Below are 7421 nucleotides of genomic sequence, written 5' to 3' on the forward strand. Positions count from 1 at the left end.
ATCTTGCAGAGATCTGGTTGAATGGATCCCGTTGCAAATAGGGAACCTTAGCAGAAAAAACATCTCTCGCTCTGTGTCTTTTAAGTAGATTGTTTTTTAAATTAATCTCTATTTTTTATAATGGAACTGATAAAATGTCGAACACGGACAAAGATTTAGCTTGATGGGGAGGTCTCTTTCTCTTAACATCATCTCAGCTCTCTTTGGCCACGTCTGGTAGGGATGCACAAAATCGACCTATCAGGGGTCGGCAGTCGATCTCTGTAGTCCTCTATATTACCAAGATTAAGCGAGATTGACAGGAGAAACTCTCCCCTCAACCTTCCTCAGTGAAGATGGCCAGATAAGTAGATTGCAGATCAGTTGATTCTAGCTACACAATTGCCATAGCTAGAATTGCGTACCTGCAATCAACTTACACACCTAGTGTAGACAAGTCTTTGTCTGTCTCACACTCATCGACCATCCTGTCTGACACCTAGACTGTCAGTTTTCTGGGATAGGGATTGTTTTTGTTATTTTTGTACAGCACCTAGCACACCAGGGCCCTGATCCTTGAACATAGTTCCTAAAAGCAACCATAATAGAAACTATCTTAACAAAGAAAAGATTAGGGGGTAATTTCTTTATAGTCTGTAAGTATCTACCTGGGGAACAAATACTTTATGACAGGCTCTTCAATTTAGCAGGAGAAAGTCTAATATGATCCAATGGCTGGAAGTTAGACCAATTCAGACTGGAAATAAGGTATTGATTTGTAATGGTGAGAGTAGTGAATCACTGGGACGATTTACCGAGGGTTGGGAGTAGATTTTCCATCACTGGCAATTTTAAAGTGAAGATTGGCTGGTTTTCTAAAAGATTTGCCCTCAGAGTTATTTTGCAAGAAGGTCTCAGGGTATCAGGCGAGACAGGATGTGTGCAAGAATCAAGAGCCAACGTGATAATCTTTTGCAGATCTGTTGCTTAAACCTCTAAGGTGCAGAGTTCAATGCTGACTTCTCTCAACTCCCACTGAATGTATTGTGGGTGTGGTCAAGTTTCTTGTGGTCCCATAAAGTTTGGTTCTGGCCACCCGTCCTGGCTCTCAGTGTTCTGTGCTGTTATTTAGCTCTAATTTACCCTACAATGTCTTCTCAGAGCCCAGCAAGCCGTGGAAGTGTTGGTAATGCTGCTAGACAATACCGACCTTCCATGGTCTAGCAAATTCTCTGGTTCAGCACAGATCAGGTCCTGAGAGTGCCAGACAGGAGAGGTTCAACCTGTAGATATATTTCTGAAGAAACAGATGAGTGGAAGATAGAACATATAAGCAAAGTGGCTGAGTTCATTTTACAAAAGGGACCTCACTTTTCTTGTGTTTCCTTTTAACAAAATATCAACTGTACAACGTTGGGATTTGAACTATATTATTTTAACTCATTTCATAGGTTTTAGAAAGCCTAAATATTGCCTTCCTTCACATGCGCAGAAAGGCAGCCTTCCTCTTAAAAGGCACACAGGACTTGCCTCATCGGTGTGTCTGTGACTTTGCATTCCTTCTGCTGCACGGTTAGCTGCCTGGCTGAGCTCTCAGCGGCGTAGTGCTCGTAAGAACTGTTATCATGCTTCCGAATGAGCAGTGTACGTGGGACGCTGAGAAACTCAAAGGAATCTCTAATAATCAAGCAATAGTGAGAAAAACACACCATGACAGTTGAGAGGACATGACACAACATAGATGGCTTCAGATTAAAAGGCAACGGGGCAAAAGTTTCCAGTCCTTTGCAAACTCCAGCTAAAAAAGCATTAATTGACCCATGTGTGTGCTGTTAAGCTGGTTAAAAAAAAAAACAAGCCAGTAACTGCACTGATGTCTGTGGAGTCACAGGGCGGTTATTAAGAACAGTATTTGCCTCTATACCTCAGAAACGGAGATTGGACAGTTTACAGAAAGTCTGCCCAACAAATGCTCCATGTAAGCATTTAACAGCCATAATTTATCCTTTGTGACCCATGATCCATGGAACAAGTAACACACCATCATTCTCCTGAAGAATAGCCAGACCTCCACTTACAAGTGTAACGCATCTTCCCCCAAATTGTGAGTGTTACTGGTTTGTTTTTCACCCAAGAAGCCAGAAATGCCCTTGACAATGTACCAGAGGGACTGGTTTTCTGGCTGTATTTGTACAGTGCAAAGTGGGGAGCTGATCTCTCATGGGGGGGAGGAGCAGCAGCTCCCAAGTGCAAATAAATAGTATCCCTTTGTGTTTAGTACTCTGAAAAGGCCTCCTTGTGGGTATTCAGAGTGAGGTCAGCTTGGTTCTGTGACACAGCCCCATATTTCCAATTCCTGTGAATGCTGCAGAGCCAGTACAGAGAATGGGCTCTGGTTCAGCAGGAATGTCCACCCCTCTGATCACGGAGCTATAATCCCCATCCTCATGCTGCCGGGGCATAGGTCCGGGGAAGCATCATACACCGCACCCTGGAAGCCCCTACATTCTCCACTTGCCCTTTGTCAATTCTTAGTCTAGCCATCAAAGTCAAAAGTACAGTGAACAAGTGAAGAGCAGGAGGACAGGCAGACATGCGGTGGGGTTGTACCCTGCCCAAGCACCCGAGAAAGAAGCTACAGGGTATAGAACAAGAGTAGTATTCCCTGTAAGTGGAGCAATTGGACAACCATTCAGTAGAGATTCAGGAGCCACCCAACAGAGCGCCCAAAGCCACCAGCATGTTTCTATTGGTGGTGCGCACCCACGTATGCCTTGGTGCACATATTAAAATTTATTCCACTCCTGGATGGAAGAAATCAGAGGGAAGCCTGGACAAGAGCCACAGCCCCTTCAATTAATTTTTCTCCTCCTCCTGAGTTCAAGGAGGCAGCAGTTTTGAGGTGTGTGCATTCAAGGCTGGAGCTCCTGACACATCACGTTTATTTTCCTGCTGGCATTTGATTCTCGGTATTGATAGAGAAGCTTCATTCACCGTGTGTAATTACATACGACACAGCGCGTTCTGCCTGCAGGTTGGACGGAAGAGGTTTTTCAGCGCTCATGGCTGCAGAGGGGTTCCTTAGTGGGTGTTCAGTAAATCTGCCCAGAGTCCTTGTCAGCTGCTTGAAAACTCCAGGGCAAAGTGATAGGAGGTAGGATGAAACGAACAGGCCAAGAAGATGTCGTTCCTGAGGGTGGAAGTGGATCTCTGCCCACGAAAGCTGATGCTCCAAAATATCTTAGTCTACAAGGTGCCACAGGACTTCTTGTTGTTTTTGAAAATACAGACTAACAGAGAGACCTCTCTGATTCCTGAGGAAGGTTGCATCAGGAACTAATCGCTGCTTAGGTCCTGTCTTACCCAGTATATCTGACAGTAGCAGTCCACACTCCACTCCACTGTGGACCCTGCCAAGACGGCTTGACCCCCACGATAGCCAGGTAGTATGGAGACAGATTACAGAGTCCCAGTCCAATGACTTAACCACAGACCATCCTTCCTCCAGGCTGCTCTGCTGCCAGAGCTGGGAAGTGCCTTTGCCTGCTGCAATGAGTCTGGTGGAATAGAGCTTAGAGCAACGTTAGCGGCTCTGCTTCTGGAACAGGCCAGGTCTCTGCCCTGCGAGTGACCAGGGAAATGGGCCCAGCTCAGAGCAGCACACGGCCAGGCAGGGCACAGGCTTTCAAAGAGGACTTGGAATGACAGGCTCCATCATGCAGCCAGGAGAGTCAAGGGGGTCTTCCCGCCAGGCTGTTCTCTGATCTGCCTCAAGGAGGGGCCTGGTGTCAGGGCCCTGTTGCTCTCCCTGACCGGAGCACTGCCTCTCTTCTGATCCCTACTTGCTCGAGTTAGGTCTGAGTGTTTCTCCCTGGCTCGCTCTGATTTTCCAGCGCACCCTGGGCTCTTCGCTCATTTCTGTTGGCCGTGTGGGTTTGGTTCTGCCGGCTTTACTCCCTCAGCAACTCTCCTGTTCCTGGCCCTGTCCCAGAAGAGGCTCCTGCGTCACCTTCCCCCCTTCCCTGTCTGTCTCCTCCCTATGTCTGTCTCTCCCTCCTCTTCACCTGTCTGTATCCTTCATCTGTCCACCCCATGCCCGTCTGTGCCCCCTTCACCTGCCTGTATCCCCCACCTGTCCACCCCATGCCCATCTGTCCCCCCTTCACCTGCCTGTATCCCCCACCTGTCCACCCCATGCCCGTCTGTGCCCCCTTCACCTACCTGTATCCCCCACCTGTCCACCCCATGCCCGTCTGTGCCCCCTTCACCTGCCTGTATCCCCCACCTGTCCACCCCATGCCCGTCTGTGCCCCCTTCGCCTGCCTGTATCCCCCACCTGTCCACCCCATGTCCGTCTGTGCCCCCTTCACCTGCCTGTATCCCCCACCTGTCCACCCCATGCCCGTCTGTGCTCCCTTCGCCTGCCTGTATCCCCCACCTGTCCACCCCATGCCTGTCTGTGCCCCCTTCACCTGCCTGTACCCCCCACCTGTCCACCCCATGTCCGTCTGTCCCCCCTTCACCTGCCTGTATCCCCCACCTGCCCACCCCATGCCCGTCTGTGCCCCCTTCGCCTGCCTGTATCCCCCACCTGTCCACCCCATGCCCGTCTGTGCCCCCTTCACCTGCCTGTATCCCCCACCTGTCCACCCCATGTCCGTCTGTGCCCCCTTCGCCTGCCTGTATCCCCCACCTGTCCACCCCATGCCCATCTGTGCCCCCTTCACCTGCCTGTATCCCCCACCTGTCCACCCCATGTCCGTCTGTGCCCCCTTCGCCTGCCTGTATCCCCCACCTGCCCACCCCATGCCCGTCTGTCCCGCCTTCACCTGCCTGTATCCCCCACCTGCCCACCCCATGTCCGTCTGTCCTCCCTTCACCTGCCTGTATCCCCCACCTGCCCACCCCATGTCCGTCTGTCCCCCCTTCACCTGCCTGTATCCCCCACCTGCCCACCCCATGTCCGTCTGTCCTCCCTTCACCTGCCTGTATCCCCCACCTGCCCACCCCATGCCCATCTGTCCCCCCTTCACCTGCCTGTATCCCCCACCTGCCCACCCCATGTCCGTCTGTCCCCCCTTCACCTGCCTGTATCCCCCACCTGCCCACCCCATGTCCGTCTGTCCCCCCTTCACCTGCCTGTATCCCCCACCTGCCCACCCCATGCCCATCTGTCCTCCCTTCACCTGCCTGTATCCCCCACCTGTCCACCCCATGTCCGTCTGTCCCCACTTCGCCTGCCTGTATCCCCCACCTGCCCACCCCATGCCCGTCTGTGCCCCCTTCACCTGCCTGTATCCCCCACCTGCCCACCCCATGCCCGTCTGTGCCCCCTTCACCTGCCTGTATCCCCCACCTGTCCACCCCATGTCCGTCTGTCCCCCCTTCACCTGCCTGTATCCCCCACCTGCCCACCCCATGCCCATCTGTCCTCCCTTCACCTGCCTGTATCCCCCACCTGTCCACCCCATGTCCGTCTGTGCCCCCTTCACCTGCCTGTATCCCCCACCTGCCCACCCCATGCCCGTCTGTGCCCCCTTCACCTGCCTGTATCCCCCACCTGTCCACCCCATGTCCGTCTGTCCCCCCTTCACCTGCCTGTATCCCCCACCTGCCCACCCCATGCCCATCTGTCCTCCCTTCACCTGCCTGTATCCCCCACCTGTCCACCCCATGTCCGTCTGTGCCCCCTTCACCTGCCTGTATCCCCCACCTGCCCACCCCATGCCCATCTGTGCCCCCTTCGCCTGCCTGTATCCCCCACCTGCCCACCCCATGTCCGTCTGTGCCCCCTTCGCCTGCCTGTATCCCCCACCTGCCCACCCCATGTCCGTCTGTGCCCCCTTCGCCTGTCTGTATCCCCCACCTGTCCACCCCATGTCCGTCTGTGCCCCCTTCGCCTGCCTGTATCCCCCACCTGTCCACCCCATGCCTGTCTGTGCCCCCTTCGCCTGCCTGTATCCCCCACCTGCCCACCCCATGCCTGTCTGTGCCCCCTTCGCCTGCCTGTATCCCCCACCTGTCCACCCCATGTCCGTCTGTGCCCCCTTCACCTGCCTGTATCCCCCACCTGCCCACCCCATGTCCGTCTGTCCCCCCTTCACCTGCCTGTATCCCCCACCTGCCCACCCCATGTCCGTCTGTGCCCCCTTCGCCTGCCTGTATCCCCCACCTGCCCACCCCATGCCTGTCTGTGCCCCCTTCGCCTGCCTGTATCCCCCACCTGCCCACCCCATGTCCGTCTGTCCCCCCTTCACCTGCCTGTATCCCCCACCTGCCCACCCCATGTCCGTCTGTGCCCCCTTCGCCTGCCTGTATCCCCCACCTGCCCACCCCATGTCCGTCTGTGCCCCCTTCGCCTGCCTGTATCCCCCACCTGCCCACCCCATGTCCGTCTGTCCCCCCTTCGCCTGCCTGTATCCCCCACCTGCCCACCCCATGTCCGTCTGTCCCCCCTTCACCTGCCTGTATCCCCCACCTGCCCACCCCATGTCCGTCTGTGCCCCCTTCGCCTGCCTGTATCCCCCACCTGCCCACCCCATGCCTGTCTGTGCCCCCTTCGCCTGCCTGTATCCCCCACCTGCCCACCCCATGCCTGTCTGTGCCCCCTTCGCCTGCCTGTATCCCCCACCTGCCCACCCCATGCCCGTCTGTGCCCCCTTCGCCTGCCTGTATCCCCCACCTGCCCACCCCATGCCTGTCTGTCCTCCCTTCACCTGCCTGTATCCCCCACCTGCCCACCCCATGTCCGTCTGTGCCCCCTTCACCTGCCTGTATCCCCCACCTGCCCACCCCATGCCTGTCTGTGCCCCCTTCACCTGCCTGTATCCCCCACCTGCCCACCCCATGCCTGTCTGTGCCCCCTTCGCCTGCCTGTATCCCCCACCTGCCCACCCCATGTCCGTCTGTCCCCCCTTCACCTGCCTGTATCCCCCACCTGCCCACCCCATGTCCGTCTGTGCCCCCTTCGCCTGCCTGTATCCCCCACCTGCCCACCCCATGTCCGTCTGTCCCCCCTTCACCTGCCTGTATCCCCCACCTGCCCACCCCATGTCCGTCTGTGCCCCCTTCGCCTGCCTGTATCCCCCACCTGCCCACCCCATGCCCGTCTGTGCCCCCTTCGCCTGCCTGTATCCCCCACCTGCCCACCCCATGCCCGTCTGTCCCCCCTTCACCTGCCTGTATCCCCCACCTGCCCACCCCATGTCCGTCTGTGCCCCCTTCACCTGCCTGTATCCCCCACCTGTCCACCCCATGTCCGTCTGTGCCCCCTTCACCTGCCTGTATCCCCCACCTGCCCACCCCATGCCCGTCTGTGCCCCCTTCGCCTGCCTGTATCCCCCACCTGCCCACCCCATGTCCGTCTGTGCCCCCTTCGCCTGCCTGTATCCCCCACCTGCCCACCCCATGCCCGTCTGTGCCCCGCCCCCTGTGTCTGTCTG

The sequence above is a fragment of the Carettochelys insculpta genome, chromosome 9 (assembly GCF_033958435.1).
Source record: "Carettochelys insculpta isolate YL-2023 chromosome 9, ASM3395843v1, whole genome shotgun sequence".
Taxonomy (NCBI): domain Eukaryota; kingdom Metazoa; phylum Chordata; order Testudines; family Carettochelyidae; genus Carettochelys; species Carettochelys insculpta.